At 43.2% G+C, this 21,708-nt stretch overlaps 1 long non-coding RNA gene across 2 annotated transcripts in view; it reads left to right on the top strand.

The window, feature by feature from the left end:
- Positions 1 to 10,969: 10,969 nt before the first annotated feature.
- The window catches only part of LOC146383021 (uncharacterized), a 29,350-nt gene continuing 18,611 nt past the window's right edge, over positions 10,970 to 21,708 (top strand). The window contains exons 1-4 of one of the 2 annotated variants that reach the window (XR_014800711.1): positions 10,970 to 11,398; positions 11,906 to 11,933; positions 12,389 to 12,514; positions 17,992 to 18,226. This is a non-coding gene — a long non-coding RNA (uncharacterized LOC146383021). The remainder of the gene's footprint in view (positions 11,399 to 11,905; positions 11,934 to 12,388; positions 12,515 to 17,991; positions 18,227 to 21,708) is intronic. The other variant, XR_014800712.1, reaches the window with a different exon arrangement.

Here is a 21,708-nt window from a genome sequence, read left to right as displayed (position 1 = left end):
TGTATATATTATTCTATTTTATTCTATTGTATATAGTATTTTATTTTATTGCATTCCAGTGTTTTCTAATTTCTGCTACATAACTTTGCACATAACTTTGCACTTTTGCTGTAACGAAACAAATTTCCCACCTGTGGGACTAATAAAGGTCATCTTATCTTATCTTAAATACAAACCAGACCTGTCCACAGGTTGTCTCTTGTCTTTGCAGAGTTTCCCCCCTAGAGGGCGACCCAGGCCAGGGTTTTCCTCCCAAACGTTGCCAGATCTATTTTTATTCCACCGAACGAGTCACTTAAACCTTCCACGGTGTCTTTTTTGTCTCTCTTTGTATTGCTGCTCGTGTTCAGGCGCATGGAGGAACACTGAGATCCGGGCAAAGAAAGTAATAATATTCCTAAATCACTCACCACCACCCTGCTACCCCCATAAGCTTCGCCCCCTTTGTCATGACTGAAGGTGAATTATTTACCACCCGGTCTGTTTGTGTCGGTCACTACTTGCCATGTAGAGTGCTGGTGTACTCTAGAAAACTGCTAATGGTCCACGATTACCAACTGCTTGCCATATGTGCAAAATAACCGACATAAATGTCTGTGATATAATGGCTAGCACAATTTCGTGGTAATGTACGTTTTCTCCCTTTCTTTATTTCATTATTTTTCTTTTCTTGAAAAAATATATTTACACTAAATATAGTCTGATCGTTTCTGTTTGCTCTTACTGTACCGTTTTTGTCTTTATGTAGCGTTTATGGTCTAAGTTTATGTTTATGGTAAGCCGTTGGGGCAGAGTTTGGTTGGGGACAGTAGGGGGCGCTATGAGACCAAGAAAAACCCTCCCTTCATTGATCGTGACCAGGTATTTCCCAAACCAGCCTGCCAGCCGCCAGCCAGCAAATGCCTGGCACATGCGTTTTGTGTGGCACGCACGCACACACACGCACGCACACAGACACCAATGACGGAGCTGAAAATAATCAAGTGGTGGAGGAGGAGTGGGCGGCAGCAGCGGGAGAAGAAGCGAAGACGACCCTCAGAGAGAAAGAGAGAGGGAAGGAGCGACTGTACGAACCCATGTGAGAGTAGAAGTAAAGGTAAATCAACAGTCTTGAAGCTCTCGGTGGAACTCGATGGGTTTCCTCACTTTATTAACAACCTTTGAGAGGGGGTGTTGTTGGTGGGGTGATCAAGTAAGGCCTTCATACCTCAACGGAGCTGAGACCAAATCTACACCTGTCATAAATGGGTGTGTGTTGGTAAACATACTGCAGTTAAGCTTCTTCCGTGTATTTTATTGTTTACTGCTATGAGCATATATGACTTTGTGTATTGTGCACATTTAATTGTTGCAGTTCTGACAAATGTACAAGGTTGTGTCGTGGCACCTTGTATCATGACTTTTAACATGCTCCTTGTTTGTCCTCCAAGCGCCACTTATGTACACTATACGATGCAGAATTGTGATTGACTGCAGTGGAATTTTGTTTGTGATTATTTTTTCAGGAGTGCATGCATGAAAAAAGAGAATTTAAAGTTTGAGTATAAACTGCAGCAGCTGCCTCTGAAGTTAAGGAACAGACATGAGGGAGAGCAGTAGACAGGAAGACTGCTGCTTGGAAGTAAAGCAGTTTATCAGGTTTTTTCCTCTATCTATTCTAATATTCAAGTGTCCTCTCTATACCCAACAGCATGAAAAGCCTCACATGAACTCTAAATTTAATTTATAGGGGTGCTGTTTAAATACAGAAGTTAGAATGGGAATAAGAGTGAATGGGATTTTTGCGGGGGTAAGAACATTAAGACATTAAGAATGACCAACCAAAGGTATCTATGAGAAATCCCCTGAAGTAATAAACTTAAGTGCCCCACAATTTTGGCATCAAGCATCATTAGGTTAACTCTTTAATGTAAAGAAATGTCCACCACAGATGACCGTTCCTGGATTTTCACCCTTCTCTGCCCTCATGAATGTCTGTGTGTTTTAAGAGCCTAACGAGAGCTGTCCAAGGTGCTGAAGCTCTCTGGGCGTAGATGGAGCCTGAAGAAGTTGTCTTCGATGCTGAAAACACAATGTGTAAGATTTACCTCAAACTGCACCTAAAAGAAGCTTTTCTTGCAGCAACTTTTTTTATTTATTCAATTATTTTTGCTCTGTGACAGCAGATTTTGACTAAATTGTCGTGGAACTGCTCGAATTTAGAGGACAAAATTATGTGTCTTTTCAAAGTGTAGAAGGTGTGAGTTTAACAACAGTGTGCTCATCCAGAATAAAAGTGTAGTTTGATTCTTTCAGCTGTCACCTGCAGACTACACTTTCTTTGCTGTTGCCTTTTTTTTTCAATCACACATATTTTTCTTCTTAAATCTTAAATCATTTATCTCATCGCCCTTTATTATTGGAATCGTGACAGCCCTAACTGCAGCGTCCCTGAATTAATAAGGTGTCAGTGGCAGAAAGCACGCCGGAATGTGCGTGCAAAAATAAATCACTTGTGAGAAGGGAACTTTTTCTTCCCTTTAGAAAAAAAGCCCGCACCGTCCGCCCCCTCATGTACAATGCTGGGAATAGTAACAGCACTGTGAGGCTGGGCTAAATATAGCAGCCAGTGAGTGTTAACATGTCAACTTCAGCAGGAGTGCAGAGAAGCGGCTGCTGCACGTGTGACCGCTGTGGATGTACACAGTTTCGCTATAAATACTAACTCGCCGTTCTCTCCGCTGCCGTGTTTTAGACGCACGCCAAGCCCGGGGAGGGTTTACATGTGTGTGTACGCGAAGGCACGCTTTAATCCAGTAGGTCGCAAAAGACAAACGCAAATGGCCAAACAGGCAAGGATGGCTTGGCTTTTTTGGGCAATCAAGAGAACCTTTAGACCCTATAAGCACTATAACCAAGAAGCAAGCATGAAATATTAGTAGACAAGGGAATGGCTTATACGCCTCACAACAGAGCCAAAGTCGTGCTTTAGGATGTAAAAGAGGGGCATATATCGATTTCTATGTTTCTCGCTTTTGGGCCCTTAGACCCCCCCCCCCCCAAAAAAAAAGAAAAAGAAAAAAAATATCAGGCCGTAAAGCGACAAGATGACGTGCATCATCTGCAGGTAGGAATTTGCTTACACTATCCCGTTAATGAAAGATGTGTTTGAAAATATGCTTTCTGAATCTGTGTGTGTAGGGGTGGTGGGGGCATGAGGGGTTTATCACGAGCTCCTTTCAGAAAAAAAAGGTAGTAAAAAAAAAAGACCCCCCCCCCCCTCCCCCCCCAAAAAAAACCCCAACAGCAACAAAAAAACTTATGAGTTCTTCTCAATCGAAGAGACTTGTGCAGCAATCCGTGTATTTATTTGTGATGGAAGGAGATTTAAAACTCCCCCCCCCCAAACCCACCACCACCCAACTACGTTACGTAATCTAGCATGTGAATGTCAAGAGACAGAGCGGCTCGAGTAGAGACAGAGACAGAGAGAAAGGAAGAGAGAGAGAGAGTATTGGTCTATGCGTACAGCTTCCAAAACCCATACCCAGGGAACACTATGTGCTCTGTAGTCCCGTGAGACTTAATATGTAAGACACCCCTCGACCCCCGACCCCATCCCCTCACACCCGCACGGTCATGCGTGTGCACGTGGACACGACCTGGAGATTCCAACGGCACGGAAAGTATACCAACTAGAAATGACGGCAGCTGAACAGGTTTCTTCAGCGTTAAACTCATTTGTCTGTCCATTCACAGACTCCGCGGGAAGAAAAGAATTCTGTGAATGAGTGAGCGGGAGTGGGATGAATGAATGAAATGAGTGAATGAAGAGCAGCGACAAAGAAGAAGAATAAGAACTAGGGGGCGCGCTTAGCTTCTGTCCCTTTTAATGGCTTCTCTCTCTCTCTCTTTCTCGCCCCCCTCTCCTTTTCCTCCTGCAGAGGGAAGTGCGCCTGCACGGACCATAACCAAGCATGGAAAACAAACACATACAGTACACACACGACTGATGCTGAGGATGCCTAGCGTTATGTGTGTGTGTTTGTGGTGGTGGTGGTGTGTGTGACAGAGAGTGTGGGAGGGGGGTGTTCTATAAATAGCACTATAACTCTGCTTCCATTGACATCATTTAGGCAGGAGAGATGGAAAAATAAATAGGTGGCAGGGAAGGGAGGGGAGCAGAGGGTGCAGGGTTCCTTAATCTGGGCTTGAAATTCAAACAAAACCTGGCCAGCCATCCCTGTGTACACACTCTCAACAAAAAATGGTTCTACACAGTAAACATGGAAATGCATCTTCTGGTCTAGACTCTCCTTTGATTTTGGGCTTCATTAAGTTTTTGAACGAATCATTAGAACCAGAAACTTGAACTGCCGTCACCCAAATGTTACATGGATTGTATGCTACCAATCATCTGCTTGGACCTGGCAAAATAAATAAATAAATTGCGATATATATATATTTTTTTAGATCCTTATTTATATCTTAATTTCACTTCAAATTCATACTCTTTTATACATTGTCTTCATTGTTTATTTATGTTTTGGGCATTTTTTTAGACAGACTTATATCAAGCCGTCTTTCTATATTTGTGATGGTTGCAGTGCCTAAAGCATTGCAACCATCTTGCTAAGAATCTTTTGCAGCCCTCTTTTTTTTCCATGTGCATGCTTGCTTTCATCTCCAGGGCCCAATAGTAAACATCAGATCAAAACACCGACTGTTTCCTAGAGAGACTGCAGCCCCCAAGTTGAAATGGAAAGCCATGAGGCGATTGGGAGGCGACATCAAACAAATTAAAAGGACCTGTGTGTATACAATGGATACACAGCCATATACACACATAAGATCCAAGTGGAAAAGATGTGGGGCCATCACACACCCAAAGCTGATGTTTTTGGAAGGTATTATTGTTCACATGCCCTAAAAGGGGACAAGGCGGAGGGTTGAAGCTTTATAGGCTACAGTGAGAGAGTGGTCTTTTCATTTTGCTCAAGACTAACATTTCCTCTCAAACAGCCTGAGTCGTGTGTTTATGTTATTATGGAGGAGGAAAGGACAGCACACCGTTTTTTCCATGATTGGAGTGTCTTAGTCACACCCAGGATCACTCTCTGTCTTTCTATCACTGTCGTCAGCCTTGGCACTGACCCCTAAGTGCTGCGTGACTTCCACTGGTGCTGATGACGTCTTCTGTGATACATTTCTCCCCATGTGGGTTCCTCAACATGTCCTGTGATTACACATATCTGAGCCCCACATCCTGTACCTGTGACAATACTTCTTTCCATGTTGTTTCATTTTGGATTTCTTATTGGATAATGAAAGGAAACATTTCATGCGCACAGAGGTTGAAGGTTAGGTGCAGCTACAGAACCTCCAGAGCAAAGATTCTTAACCTCCTAAGACCCGAGCTCTTCCATTGCATACATTTGTAATTTATCTTTGATATTTGGGCATATTGGGACCCAATGAATGTAAAAACAAAGAATTACTAGATTTTTGTTTTTAAGAAAAATGAGAGCCACATATGAGGATATTCGTTTAAAATTTTGATAGAACAGTGGAAGTATAATGTCCTTGTAAGTGGATATCAGGCCCTTCCAAAATTTTGTATTTTGGTCTAGACAACCCAAAATGTCATGTCCACATATGTGGACGCCAGGTCCTAGGAGGTTAAGGACACTTAAGATGACCTATGTTTGCTTGATAAACCATTAATCTGCCATTTCTTTTTGGTAGTAACTTAAGCTGCTTAATGACACATTCACAAATTTAGGTGAAGATATAAAATCTTTCTTCCCTGTTGAAGATCACATACTTCACCTTCCTCCTCCCAAATAGCGCTTACACCTTTTTTTTTTCTTTTTTTTTTAGAATATTTGGCACACAGTTCTCACAGGATAAACCTAAGAATTGTAGTGTTAAATGGTTACAGTGTTTGAATTGTGTGCTTCTCAGTTCAAGATGATGAATCATAAGGTCTAATTCAGTTGTGATAGTGAAGTATTTTAGCCATGGTCTCTTGGTTTGCCTCTTTTTCTACCTCTTGTCATCACATTCTCTCTCATTCATTTTTTCCTTCTCTTTCATGCTGACTAACTGAAGGCTGCGTGAATGGCAGAACAACCTTTCAGAGGAGACATGAGTCTAAAAATTCTTAAACATCATCTGTTTGCATTTGTGTGCTTTATAGCCATGCATGTGTCATTGACGCAAAAGTTGGCAATTACTTTTGATATCCTTAATGTTGTATAATGACAACAAAGATAGCAGCTTGTTGTCAAAACTTACTGGAATTTCTACTGATGCTTAATGGAAATGTTGTTTTTGCCCTCTGTGCTGGTTAAAATGTCCCACTGAAAACAGGACAGTACCCTTTAGAGATCCAGCATCTTAAAGGATCTGTTAAGTGCTGACATTAACAACTGTCCTGTGGTTGCAGGCATACATTAAGAATTTAAGCCAAAGTTAAAACAGTGAAAACAATCAGTCTTATTTTAAAAGGAGTTGCCTAATTACATTGCTAAGTGTCCCAACAGGCTGTAAAATTATTGTTAGTGAGACCTGTTTGTCTCTCTCTCTATCTGTCTTTCTGCATGGTGTTCCGTCCTTGGACCTCGAGAGCTGCAGGTTAAATGGGGAAAAGGTTGTCAACATAGTCAGCTTGAGGCTGGAGGATATATTTAGACTGGAAAGACCAGAGGAAGGCAGGGAGAGACAGACAGGCAACAAGGAGGGAGAAATTCATTTTGACCCACTTTCTGAAGCTGTTACTACCTGTATATCTTCTGAATCATTTGTATTTGAATCAGTGTTCTGCTTATTTGTGCTGTAATTTATCCATGCCTATTTGTGTATTTGCGGCAACAGTGGCTAATAAGGGTATATGAAATTCAGTTTGAATTAGAGTTCATTTTTTGTGTCTCTCCCTCCCCACTGTTTAGCACTCAGACACGAGGTGCTGGGTCTAGCGCTCAGCCCCAGTCATGGTGGTGAATGGGGGTAAAAATCTTCGAATAAAACATGCTGGCACATCTCATCCACACCTACCCACCAACCCCCCACCCCAAACGCCCCAACCCCAAACACTCATAAGCCCCACCCCTCTCTTCTTGCCAGCTGAATTAATCTGATACTATTTTTGAAAGACAGTGTTTCTAAGGGATACCTAATGACGCAATGACGTCAATGCAGGTCAATAGCACACTGCTGGAGAAGAGGACCAGGGAGGAGGAGAGAGAGCGAGAGAGAGAGAGAGAGAGAGAGAGGCACAGAGAAATGGAGAGGGAGAGAGAGAAAGGAGTGGAAGAGAGGTGCTTTCAGATCTCGTTGTCGAAACACCCAAGACAGTTCCCAGTGTTTTTACACTGACTGTTTTTCTCCTCCTGAATCATTTATTCATTTTTATATACTTTTTTTTTTTTTGAAATTCCAATAACAGCACGAGCTTTCAGTCGGGAATACCCTGCACCATTCATGCTTTCCGTCCCTGTCTGGAAGTAATTCACACACACGCAGACCAACGCACGCCTACGCATAGACAGTAAGAAAAAAAAGAGTATTTGGCGTGAGGTGAATCGTGTGGCGCGCCTCCCCGAATGCGTGAAGTCCCCCTGATTTGGCGGGCTATTTCTATAATCAGGCGCACATTTGTAACTCTGTGCTCTTCCCCTCCTGTCCGGCTACCACCGCCACCTTTACATTTCCAAACCCCTCACCCCTCCCCGAGACCATCCATCCAAACCCACCGTTCTTTTGAGCAGGGTCCTTGAATCTTGAATGCAAACACCAAATATTTTACCCTCCGACAACAACAGGGAGAGGACGCGCAACGGACTGACTTTCTCCATCCTGGCGAAGGAGGAGAGACTGTAGGCTGCCCTGTCCCCCTTTCTGCTCAAATCATGTATTCAAACAGAGTTTATAAAGACACAGAAAGCAAGAAATTCTGCAGGTAAGTTTTTTTCTGTTATTTGTTGCGCGAAACCCAATTCGTGGGCAGCTAGTTAGGGAACTTTGCAGCCTGACCGTGCTTGGATATTTTGGGACTTAGTCACCCCCATCATAACCGGTCGATCTGAAGACGAAGGTAACAGCATTCTCACGAGACGTTCTGTAGTGGCAGGGAACGCCATCCAAAGTGAGGTTCGCCTTCACTGGGACTCAAAAAAAAGACCGCAATGTTAAGTGGGTATGCAGATCATTTAAAAGGACGTATTCATTGTTGCCTATCCGTTTACATGCTGCTTGTAGTCGTGAATGTTTGCCTGCTAAAGCTTAACCTCACCACTTGTCTTTATTCCCTGCAAAAGGGATACTCAGCGCGACTTTTTTAAGGGTCATTGCAGGGGATGCCGTTGGGTGTCTGCGCACTGATAACTTTGGGAACGTTCAGAATAGGGTATTAAAAATAGCAGTGAGACGGGTTTTTTTTTTGGTTGTGTCTGTGTGTGCATACTGGCAGCAGATGGGATTTTGCAAACACTCAAAGAGAGCGGGCTGCGGTAATGCGTAGGAGTATTCACGTGTTGGGGATCCTCTGCTTCAGGCTGCCTGATCTACTGAGATGCCTAGTAACTACTAAGAGATAGACAGAGAGGGAAACTTTGGGAAAATCACTTTTTTTTCCCAAGGCTGTGTTTATATAATCTGTATATATTTATGGATTTTTCTTTTACGGCCTCAACAACGGCGTTCTCCCCCGTCGTGACAAAGAAGTAGAACTGTATGGTAGATGCTCATTCGTGAGTATTAGTTATAAACTTATAGGTTATGCGTCCTTAGTCCTCCACTTGTAAACAACTTTCTGCAGCGGACTTGCGTCAGCCCACACGTGTCGCCAGCTGCCTCGGAGGTACATGCTGTCTTGTTTTCTTTCATGGCCGCGATATAACCGCATTTGTTAGTCCCGTGAGTCTCAAAATGCTACTTGCATTCGCCGGAGCAACATAAGGTGGCGTCGTTATAAAACTCAAGTCTGGGAGGGAAGTTAGAAGATTCAGTAGAACAGGCAGGTTGAGCTGCCCTCACATGGCTCAAACAGCGACTGAGCTGTTCAGCACCACGGAGAGCTCCCTGTTCGTTTACGCACTCACATCCTAAGGTAAATTAGAAACTGTGCTGCGGTGGTCCAAAATGTTTAATGACGTGAAAATAAACGCATAAGGCTGTTTTATTTTCTATAGTTTGTTATTACTTCTTTGATGCTGTGAAAACGAATATTTTAAAGTTGTGCCAATGCGGAGAGGTTGTTGCAGGTTGATGATAAGTTTACCTCGTACAAAAAGCGGTAATCGGAAACTGAATCAGTAAGTATTTTGTGTAACATTTGGCTTCAAGTCAGCACCACTTCACCTACGTTCATTTGTGTACACATTTTGAGTATCCTTGACAAAAACTTGCCACAGTTGCTCTGTGGTTTCAGACTGTCATAGATCACAGTTCTCTGGATGCCACACCATCGGTGCCAGGACTTTTATTTCTTCTGGTTGCCGAAGATAGTTCTTTATATCCTTGACTTTATGGTTGAACTCGTTGGCATGCGGGGGAAAAAAATGACTCGACGAAAACTGCTTAGAAGCAGCTAATCGCCTCGAGTGGCTAAAACCGCTGCACAGTACTGTTCTTTTGCCTTAAAGGTCGTTTAAAAGTGAATCTTTTGTACTTTGTGCAGGTGTGGCCGGTAAAATTGAGAAATCCGTTTGACAGACTTGGTGTACAAAGATCTTTGTGTGGTTTTTGCAGAAGACACACCTCCTGCCTGTGTCGGAGTAGTTGTGATAGTGAAAGGAACAGAAGGATGAGCAGTACCTTCTCGTTGTGATGTGAACTCGGACAAAAAGTGTGTTGTGTCTTGGTTTTCGCTGGAGTCAGGAGTGCCGGTTTTTTTAAATGTTATTTTATTTTTTAATTTTTTTGGAAGGGTGGAGGTGGTGGGGGGTAGACAAAGTTTGGGTTAAAATTAAAGGAGGCTCTCTGGTTGGCTTTGTCGACACCACGCGGTGATCACCGTGCACTGCGCTGGCAAACCTTGGCTTCATCTCCCACTGACACTGCTTATTCCTTGATTGAATGATTGTAGACCACTGTATGTGCACATACGTGCTTGCATGTAGTGTAGCCAATGTTTGTTTTGTGTGAGCTAAATCAGATATTTACTTGCTGTGTCATGTTTTATACTCATACATTTGTGATAAGAGCCAAAGAGACTACAAAATACGCAAAGAATAAAACTCATTTTTTCATTTTTTGATTACTCGGGGTGCATTTTTGTCATCTTGGTATTCAGGATATCCTAAATCCCTTCTCTGAGCGTGTCCCTATACATGCATTCGCCAGCAGTCACGGACATACAGTTGGCCTACAGGCAGGGATAAAAATAGCACAAACCGATGCGACGGGCGCAGCCCTTTTCTCTTTCAGAGCCGACTTTTCTAGGTAGCTGCCACTCAGTTGGTACTCACTGCCTTCATTTCTAAAACCCTAGCACCATCCACCATAGGCCAGCCCGCCCCATCGGATAAAGTCTCGTGAATGTCCACGCGGCATGAGTGCAGATGGACGGCCTGGTGCGCGTAAAGAGGGTCTTACAGTAAAGATGTTATAGATACAAAAGAGGGCTGGGAGAGAGATTGAGCATACTGTGGAGGGAGGTTTGTTTGTACGCCTTTGCACCGACAAGTGTGCACTCCCGGGGGTTTATTCCGTGGGTGAGCGGGGTCTGGTGCGTGGGCACGACCGGTAGAAAACAGGAGATTAAGGTTGTGTTTTCCTCTCCTTTGCCGTAGAGATACGGGTGTTTTGCCCGCCAAATGCACTGGATGCTGGGATATAAATTCTCCAAGACCAAAACAGCACCGACACTTGGTGTGTGGGGAGGGGGGGAGACATGGGTGGGAGGAGGGTGGCTGGAAAGCCAGATGCTTAGAGGAGGGTTTTCACCAAGAGATAACCTACTCTAAAGCTGCAGTTTCCACGAGTCCATACCATATTACCCACCAGTATATCCTCGTGTTTTATCACTCATATTTTTTCCTTCCACATGGCAAATTTTCGAAGAGAGCTGATGACAGAAAGGCAGCCTTTAATCAGACTCTCCGGGCTGTAAAGTGAGAGAATCTGAACGTGACGTCAATGCCTAGTAACTGACGCAGCCCTTCAAAAAAAAGAAAAGAAAAAAAGGCTTTTTATTTATTATTTTTCGTCTTCTCGTCAGCAAAGCTTAATTATTAAATATAAGAGTGCTATGTCGTTATGTCGACTAAAAGAAAAAATAAAACCCTTCAGGGACCGCCGGGCAGTCCGTGCTGATCAGCATTTGGACCTATTTAGCGTTCATGAGTTTCAGCTGCTGAAGTGACACTGGGACGAGAAGATTCTGAAGAGGGCGACAAGACATCAAATATTGTCGATGGTAATGGCAGCGTCGACGAGTTCCAGATTTTAGTTGTTAGGTGGTGAAAGTGGCGTGTTTTAAGGAAGAGACGGACGTGGTGGTGCTGTTGAAGGCACGCTGGGTTGAGAGGGGGAAAAAAGGAAAAAAAATCACTGCAATGATGCAACGGAGGGGACTCGGGGATCTTTGCAGAGTTGGAGAAGCAAAATTAATTTCCATTACATGCTCTTCACGTAAAGATCCCAAGCAGTGCCTTTTTTGTGGGTGTTTTTTTTTCTTCTCCTTCCTCGTACTGTGACCTAAAAATAGCATCATAGTTTTGATCGTGCGCCAGAAATAGACAGACGGGTATCACTTGTATAAAAAGGAGGCGATCCTGAGCAAACTTGGACGTGCCACTGTAAGCCTACATAACAACAAATGGAGGACTTAATCTGTTGCATTTCTACCAGACTCTTGTTGCGGCTTCTTCTTTTTTCCCCTCCCTTTACTAAAATCTCAATTCTTGTCTTTCTCTTTCTGCAGTGTCGAACAAGGACGTGACTGCAAACTGGTGAGTGAGACGTTTGCACACACACTTATTTAATTCCGTGTACTTTTTGTTGTGTGGTAATTGCTTGTGCATGCTGCCGAGTGTCTGTGCGGTTTCTATTCCTCCAATTTTGCCTTACACTATGGCTCATGCACAAAAAATAAAAAATAAAACTTACAAAAAACCCCCCCTTAACTTACGGTCCTACGCATGGATTTTGCTGGCATGCTTTACTAGCCATGTTTGATTGTAGAGCCGAAGCAACCCTTCCTGCAGAGTAGGAATCACCCCTTTTAGTAAATAAGCTAGTGCAAAAACTCCCTTTGTCTATTGGCGCTGTTGAGTCTCTATCACATATTTATTTTATTCCCTCCCATCTCTATGCTTAACCGCGAAAGCGAGGGGAACCCTTCTCTGATGAGCGCTTAAGGACGCCTTTCCCCCCGTCTTCTCTCCCCCCCCTCTTTTTTTTAAAGAGGAATCTTACTGACAGAAAAGCGACGCTGGAAGAGGAAGAGGAGGGAGTGATGTGAAGGAGCTGTTGCTGCAGCAGAGACCAGGCACACCGCATGGGGAAACCCGGGAGCTGTCCAGCAGCAATGGTGCTGAAACCACACCAAGTGGCAGTAGTGGGCTGTTGCTGGTGTGCTTCACTGTATGTGCGTTTGTATGGATGCGTGTGTATGTTAAGGGGGCTTGTTGGTGTTGATCCCGGCAGCCAGAAGCTTTGTTTACTCCTATTTGGAAACCAGGCGCTCGTATACTGAGCGAATCCTCTTTCCTGGAAAGGGGAAGTAATGAAGCACCCCACCTTATCTAAGTTGCCCGAATCTGCTAATGAGGGACACTCGCCCCCCCCCCCCCCCAAAAAAAAAAGATGGTTCTAATATAGTTCTTCCCGCCTGTATAGTTTGAACTGCCTCGACGGATGCCATGGGCAGAGAGAAGGAGAGAAAGAGGTACAGCCGGACTGACTTGGATCAGCTCTTCTCCTGCTGGCGTCAGCCTCGTGATTTCCTGGCGTGCCAGTCAAAATCATAAAGGATATATTCTCGCATCTCGCATCCCTATCAATCCAGCGGTTTGAACTGAAAGAGTTTGCAGTGCTCTTAAGAGCAGTTGCGAAATAGCTGAGGGTTTTCTGTGTTTTTTTTTTTCTTTCTTTCTTTTTGAGAGCTCTTCTCACGATAACTTTTCATCCCGGCGAGGGCTTCTATCAGAGCCATCTACTCCACGACAAATTGTGAAGGAATCAGCCCGTTTTGTTTAAGGTAGCTGTGTTAAATTAGCGAACGGAAAGATCACAACAAGGCTACAGGCGTCTGCACAGCTCTGCAGCCCGACTTGGGACTCGACGAGCGCGCTCACCCCGAGTCTGTGCACGACTTTGGCCAATTTCCTCAGTACATTTGCATTCTGGCTAAAGAGCTACAGTGGATTAAAACGAGCAAACAAACAAAAAATAACAAAAAAGATAAAAAATCAACCAGCCACCGGTATTTGTCATACAAAAATCCCGTTCACCTGCGATACACTGCTCCACCGCTCCAAACCCCCCAAAAAGAAATTCTCATCAATTCTGTCGTTCTTCTTCGGCCAAAACCCGCAAATACGCACTCGAGGGACCATATTTTGCTCAATAATTCAACGCCAAGAGTGTAATTTCGGTGAAAAAAACACGGATTCCCGAGTCGTGACTGCTAAAGTGAGTAATGTGCGCGTTGGCTGCGACAAGAGAGGCAGTCACTGTGCAGTGCAGACGGTGGGGGAGAATCGTGACTGACTGGGTTGCAAATGAAAAGACCACCCAATAAAAAAATATCTACACCGGGAGGAGGGGAGGGTGGGGGGTAGGGGTGGGGTAGAGGGCGCATGGCGAGAGGGAAGAGGATAGGAGTCTGGGGTTGGATTTGCACTAACCATTGCCCCCCCCCCCCCGACATTCCAAATACCTCCTTTCTCCATAAGCGTGTGATTAGTGTGTGCTTGCTGGGATGCTGGGAGCCAAGTTGAATGCAGACCAGTGTCATCAGTGATAGTGGGGCGGTGAAGATATGAGGGGGGGGGGGGGGGGGGGTATACAGTAACTTCCAGGTGCATGGAGTTGAGGGGGTTATGTAGAAAGGGGGGTGGGAAGGGGGTGCACTGCAGCTGCAACTGAGAAAAAACACATTAAACATGGAACTTTTCCAGAGAAAAGAGGTAAGTTGTTCTTTTCATTTTATTTGTCCTTCCTCTAAAACGAAGATCATTAAAGATTCTTTCAACTTTTTGTATGTGTGAGGACGAGTGGTTTACGGTCGTGATTAACTCTTTGACTCCTGACGGCATGCTCAGCAACGTGTTGTTGTTTTTGTTAAGTTAAACATTTGTTGCTGTGTGAGCTGTGAACTACTGCAGTGAATCGCATGCCATATGGTTATTATCATGTTCGCTTCCCACCTGTAAATGACTGAAGGATCGTAGGGACTGAATTTGTTACACGGAGACCCCCGTGTCGGTTTTTGCAGTGGTACCCCCCGGTGAACTCTGTAGGTGACCATGAGTCGCCTCAGATGCTACTTGCTAAGATGTGACGCGATGTAGAGGGCTGTACAAAGCTTGTTCGCACTTGTCCAAAGTCCGGTTGCTATTATTATTAGCTTTGTTTTTGTACCATATTTTCGTTTGTGTGGATTCCCTCATTATTTTGTATACAGCTTGTAGCTGGCGCGTAAGGAAAGTCCAGGATGCCTTTACTTCTGATGAGGTGAAAATAGCTATTTTTTGTTGTCACGTGTCATGTTTATTATTATCGTCAGCGTTTGATACGTTTGTTATTTATCACACTATAAAACGCGTGGAGCGACGGTTGTTTTCGCAGTCTCGTTAGAGGCTCTGCAAACGCAAAAAGGCTGAAAAATAGAAAGTGCTAACACTGACATAGTCGCATCAGAGTCGTAGATCCTAATATAAATGCATATATCCAAAGTATAAACTCTGCCATAGACCACAATTTGGTTAGCCATCTTTTTTTTCCTTTCTTTTTTTTTTTTTCAAAAAGGGGGGTCCCTATATGAGCGAGACGCCGATTGGCTGATGACGAGGTTTAGTTTGCTCCAATAAGATCCCTCCCTGCTCTCTATTTATTGCCAGCAGTTTACAGCCTTGCTCCCTCCTCACCAAGCGATCTGGAGCGGCTGCAGAGCGCCAGCGCTTCACTATAGGGAGACACACCACGGACCAGGGAATATAATACAGAGCACACTGACAACAAAACGCATCGATGCACAGCTCCCGTGGATCACACGGGCTTTGCACATCCGAGCGTTAGGATAAAAAAATTATAGCAAATAGGAGATAATATGAAAGAAACAGAGTAAGAGGGGAAGGGGAGAGGAGAAAGGATTGGTTGAGATACGAGAAGGGAGATAGAGGAGGATTTAAACTGGAGGAGTGGGGAATCAGAGCGAAAGGACCTTGGACAGCTCTCAGTTGCAGCAACCGCCTTGGCATCCGGAGACCCCCCTCTTTCCACTGTCTTTCTTTCTTCCATCCTTTCTCTTCCTAATGTGTGTGTGCGTGTGTCTCTGCGTGTGTGTGTGTGTGTGTGTGTGTATGTTGGAAGGATACACTCGCCTCGGGTTTCCGAAGGCTGGAGATATAATCAACCGAGTCGGGATGGGAGATAAATTCACGGAAGCAGAGAGCAGAGGTGTCACGGAGTCTCCGTAGGACGGCAGCAGCAGTAGCAGCAGCAGATAATGTCCTTCACGAATCTTTTTGCGGTCTGGGCTTGCTGTTCATAACTATTAATCTGGGAAGCCCTTACCCCAAAAAGCATTTGCGGAGGGCGCAATCGCCGCGCCGAGACACCGACATCAGAAGACAGCACTCTGGAATTTTACAATCTTTCCTTTTAAGGGACTTCTTTTATTTTTTCTACTCAGATTTTCCTTTTGGTTCATATTTGTCTTTATTTACTCTTATCGTTTTTATCATTGCCACGGCTGTGGGGTTTTTGTTATGTTTGTTTTTTCAGCCCTAAGTGTGTCTTTTTTTCGTAGTCAACAGTTTTGTTCTTTGTTAGAAATTGTGTCGAAGCTCTGCAGCCACGTCGCACCCAAGTTTTCTTCAAACTCTTGCGTGCTTTTGTGCTCATAAAACAAAATAAATAATACAGTTTTGGTAACAAACATTTCGGCGGACCCCAAACTTCGAGCAGTGTAACATCAAGTCATTATTTCAGCCAAACACACCCAAACCCAACCCCGTCGGCCACGCTGAACAAGTGACAGCAGGCCCAGCAGTGCAGAGTGTAAACACGGGGAGACCCTTGCAAGTTGCACGTGGAGGTGTGTGTGTGTGTGTGTGTGTGTGTGTGTGTGTGTGTGTGTGTGTGTGTGTGTGTGTGTGTTTTGGAGGGTGTGGTGCTTGGACGTCACTGAACCCCTAACTCCCTTCAAAAAAGAAACTGTGGGAAACATTCACACACACACACACACACACACACACACACACACACACACACACCTGTAAGCAAAGTGCATATGCAAGGGATTCCCCAACAAGACCATCCAAACTGGCAGATGGAGAGGAATAAGGAACAGCTGCATCCCTGTCTCATACACGTAGTTACTCTGTGTGTGTAGCGTCCGTGAACATTCAAACAGCCTCCTCTTTAACACACACACACACACACACTGAAAATGCACGTGTCTCCCTCACAGTTTTGTGAATAGTAGTTAATCCACCTCAAGCATCGCCCACCACTGTTCCCCTGTCAACGTTCCCCACAAAGAGCACACAGAGAGCCGGCCACGAACACGTCCTTCCAGTACGAACCAACAGATTACAAAACAAAAAATAAAAAAGATGAAAAATATCAACTTTAGTCTCGTCAGCTTAGCGATTGGGTCATTATACTACCAACTTCAGTAGCACGAAACTATGGCTCATGAAGCTTCGTGTGAATGCAGTGAGTGATTTCTGCAGCAAAAGTAGTCATGCCGATGAAAATAAAAGCAAGACATGAGCACCAGCTCTTTCAGAAGACACAGTAAAAAGAACGAAAGGAGATTCAATTCATTTTAGGGCGGAGAAGAAAAAAACACACGCGACTTTGTGCCCTGTTTCCTCTCTGCTGTCCCATCACAGGTAAAAGGGAACGAAAAGTGTGAATGATCAAAATCAAGTGTACTAATGATCCTAATAAATAAACATTTCCGCGTATTTGCAGTACAGATCCACAGAGCAGCAAGTGTAACCCTAGGATGGAAAAAACGGTTGGCTAAATGTGCTGAGTCCCACTCACGCTGACAGGAAAATATAGTTTCAAAAAACGAGGAAAAAAGTGTAGTTCAGGGAACAAAAACGACGTAATCACAAAGCGCTCAGATGCGGCCCCCGTGTCTTTTGGCTAAAAACGCAGAGTTCCCAGAAAAATGAACTGAGATGGGGGTGGGGGGGAGGAAAAAAGTTCGTGACGTACTAGATAACCCACCGTGTAAAAATACATTTCCCAGAACATGTTTCTAATTTCGAGAGTGACGTGTGACCCAACTCTTGAGCAACGCATAGATCTCAACGAGGCACTCTTTAGATAATCCAAATTATCTAAAGAGTGTAAAACATAGAGCAGGGATTAATGAACTGGCAATAAAGTGTAAGAAAGCATAAACACGTATTGAAACGACCACAGAGATTACGTAAAACAAAAAAGCGTGACCTCTGACCCTCGGACTCGCCTTCCGTTTTTCTGCCTTAATAGCCAAAATGATAAAAAGCCACACCTGTCTACAAGAATACAGGGCACTGGCTTGTCTCCTGCTTTCTGGGTGGGGATGTGAGTGAAAACTTATCTTGGCACCTTTCAAAGGTGGCTTAATTACTGAATATTTACTGCGAGGATTCGCGTCATTTCAGCGCGTAAAAGCGGTTTTCTCAATGGTTTGTGGTGGTGTGTCTGATGATAAGTTGCCCCCCCTCCCCCCCTCCCCAAATCCCCCGTTCACATTATGTCTTCCGTCTGTCCCTTTAGGCCTGCGAACTTTTAGACGATTAAGTCTCACCATGTGCGCTTTGTCCATTTGTCTTGCAGGAGAGAACAATGACAACATGAGTGAAGATGGAAACGGGGTGACTTAGGAGCTCAGGTGGACTTGACTGCTGCTGCTGGAGCCTTCAGCTGGGCGCCGGTGAGAAAAGGTGACCTACGATTTGGATGTATGCACCGAGGATCGACTGAAAGAGGGACCGACCGATCGACCTTCCTTCCTCCCCCTTTCCTCTGTCCTCCCTCACCTTCTCTCTCTCTCTTCTCCATCTTGAGACAGGTAATTGCACGGGCTGAAATGTGTTTGAGGATGACGTCAAACACAAATCACCCTTCAAATTGTGTTTTGCGTAAGGCTCGTAATGACAGCTCGGTGCATGTGAGCAAGAGTTGTGTTTGTGTAGGGTCTCGTGCTTCTAGATTTCTATCATTTATATGTTAAAGTTATCATGGAGCTTTAAGTCAAATGGAAAATAATTGCCGTGATCTTGTAATTTATTGAGAAGCTGGAAGTCGCACAATGTAAATTTGCACTATACATCTGCATTGTACTTTGTGTATTAGTGAGTTAGTGGTTTTTCGTGTTTTAGTTTTTGCTTTTTTTCTGTTTAATCTGTCACACGGGTCCGTCGTGCTTTTTAGCTATATCGCCTCTATATGTGCAATAGTATGAAAGAAGCCCATGCGCAAGTTTTAGCTGTTAGTCTGATGTTGTAATTGTCGAGTTCACGTGGTTTCAAGAGAACCGATTAGATACTCAGTGGTATTTGTGGTATGGGTTTCACAGTTGGATGTCAAAGTATATGATGAGCATTTGCTTGTTTGTAATTTCTTTTATTTTTTTTCTATCATAATCTATATTGGAGTTGGTGTGAGCGTGGGTGTGCTTTAATCCTGTCTATAACTTGCACTGTATCTGGCTCATACTGTATGTTTTTGGCACCAGAAGATGTAAATTCTTACCTGCTATGTCACCTCTCATTGTGAGTCATCATATTGTACACAGGTCAGGCAACACCTTGGCGTCATGTTAGATTTACTTGCCTTTGTAATAACTCTGTAAAGAGAGGGGGCAAAGAGGTGTCATCCAGCTTCTGAAAATCCATTGTTATTGTTGAAGTTATTATAAGTTATTATATGTTCCCACTGTAAACTGAAAAATGAGATCAAGTTAAATGTTATGGAGAATACAATCATGTCTGATCATGTGTAATGACTGGTGTTTGCCCTCTGGGTAAATTAGTTCTTCCCCATGGGGAACCTATGGAAAGCTTTATTTTTTCATCTCTGTTATATAACAGATGGTGTATTCAGGTGTTCCACAACTTTTTAGACAGGAAGTGGTAGTTCAAGATTGAGAAATATGCTGTAACTGTCAAAATAATAATATGGCTGTTTAGCAGGTGTAAGTGTGTGTGTGTGAGGATAAAAACCTGAAAATATGATTTTACATTACACACAACTTAAAGTAGCACAACAATTAGTTTCACAGCGCATTGCAAATTTGAATTTCTTACAGCTGTTTCTTTAGCCTGATATTAGTACAAAATTGTCATAATTTCTTCGTGTTCAGTAAATGATCATGGCTCTGGAAGTTAGGGAATTTCATGTGGGATACGTGTGTGTGTGTGTGTGTGTGTGTCTGTTTAGTCAGAAAGACATCTTGGTTTTTATTTGAACATATTTTGAAATTTCCATCTCCAGTACTTTTGCCTCCATACAGCAAACCTGTATGAAATAATTTATCATAATAATCTGCAAAATACAATATTTCTTTGGTGGAAAAATGTTGACACATAACACCAAGTCTAGTAAGTTGCTGTTGCAATTTTCTAATGCTGTGACCACAGCAGAACTCCACTTACCAGTAGTTTCCATTTGGGCGGTGTCAGAAATCTCACAGAAAAATCTCAAAAGCAAATACACCTGTGGTGATGATCAGTCAGATTTGTGGGAAAATATCTCTATTTGAAATCTAGGCAAACAAACCAGTTAACTGATAACTTATGGCCTCAGAGTTCTCATCACACCAAATTAGAATAAGGGAACGTCTGAAAAATATAAGAATCATTTTCTCTGAAAATTGGCATGTTCTTTTTTCTTATTTTTAATCACACCACAAAACCATTTGATGTCTTAGCTCAGTGTCGTATGATGCTGTTGGGACTGTAGCCGTATCAAACTGTATGCTGACATTGCTTCCCCCCTCTTGTGCGCAGAGAATCAGAATAATGTTTCAAACAGTAAATCACCACGATGGAAAAGTAAATTGGTAGGGGTAACAACTGGCAATGAAAAAATGTGATTGTGTTCATGCTGTGGAGTGTAACATAATTTGTCATGTGATTGTCACTGAATGTGTCCATTGTTTTAAAAAAACACGAGCCAAAAATCTTATCGCATTTTAAAAACTGTATACATATCAACTACAGGTCAAAATACACACTCTGCTATGATCATATACTCATAATTTAATAGTCTACTCACCTTCATAAGAGTCACGTGATAAATTTTACCTGAAATGAGTGGTGAGCATTTTTTCCCTGACATCATCCCACCTGTGTATGACAAATCACAGCATGTTCCTAAATTTCCTCTTGTAATCTTTTCTGTTGTTAGCTACCAGTGCGAAGCTATATTTAGGGGGATGATGTCATGGTTAAAAGTGAGACCAAAGGGCTTTGAAGACATGTGCTACAAAAAAGAGGGAGTTATGTTAAACTCCGGATGCTAATAACAGATCAGGTGTGTGCTTCATTATAGCTTCTCATCAAAAACAGATAATAAGCATTTATCCTTGAGGATTATCCCATGGACAGCAGCATCCATTTGGTTTCAGCAGTCTTGAAAACCACATGTGGATGCACTCAAAATTTATGTGGATTGACTCAATTGGCTAAGCTATCTTTCAGGGCTTTATCACAGACTGCATTTTATTTTTAGTGTAACCTCAATATTTGCCGTCATTCAACTATTTGAAATACAAACACTAAAGGTAGCCATGTAACAGAACTAAACAACAACAAATGGGATTTTTTTTTCATGACTTTTGTTTTTATCCTTCTATCTTTTTTGCAGGGGGATTCATTCATAATTTTCATCACTCGTTTCGCAAGCAGGAAAAATAATCACGTCCGTTTCATATATCTATCAAATCTGTTTTATTCACAAGCACTGTAAATGGCAGCACGTTTGTTCTGTCTACCTTATGCTGGACTGAAGCTATATCAATCTCACCTTTGAACATGGATGAGTCGTCTCTGTTTATTTGTGTTTCTGTGGTTAAAGATTGTAGCTTCTCTGAACAAGGCTTGCGCAGCTCCACATTTTCCTTGATGGGAATGTTCATAGTGGAAAGACCAAAATCCCCGAATGACATTAATTGATGCTAATAAGGAGTGTATGCCAAAGCCTTCCACTGTATATTTTCTATCACTGTCTCATAGTTTCTTAGAAAATGGTAAAAACCCAATGAGTGACATGTTTGCACTAAGCGACACACTCCTTCAGGATGAGGAACGTGGCTACTGTAGTAAAGTTTGAGTCAGTCCTGCAAAGGCATCCCCTATGCGAGGAATATTGCATTTAGCAAAACGGTTTGTGTTTCAGTCTTGAAATGGAAATAGTCACCAAATATATTATTTGCTATTCTCTGCCAATTAATTTTTGTTTTGGAGAATGAGAATAGATGGTTTACATTGCGTGCTTTTGTCTAGGCTACAGAAGCTTAGTGCTTCTGATACCTTTGATTTTGTTGATGCT

The sequence above is a fragment of the Perissodus microlepis genome, chromosome 7, assembly GCF_051167445.1.
Source record: "Perissodus microlepis isolate ML-2025 ecotype Zambia chromosome 7, ASM5116744v1, whole genome shotgun sequence".
Lineage (NCBI taxonomy): Eukaryota > Metazoa > Chordata > Actinopteri > Cichliformes > Cichlidae > Perissodus > Perissodus microlepis.
This window is presented reverse-complemented; position numbering and strand designations above follow the sequence as displayed.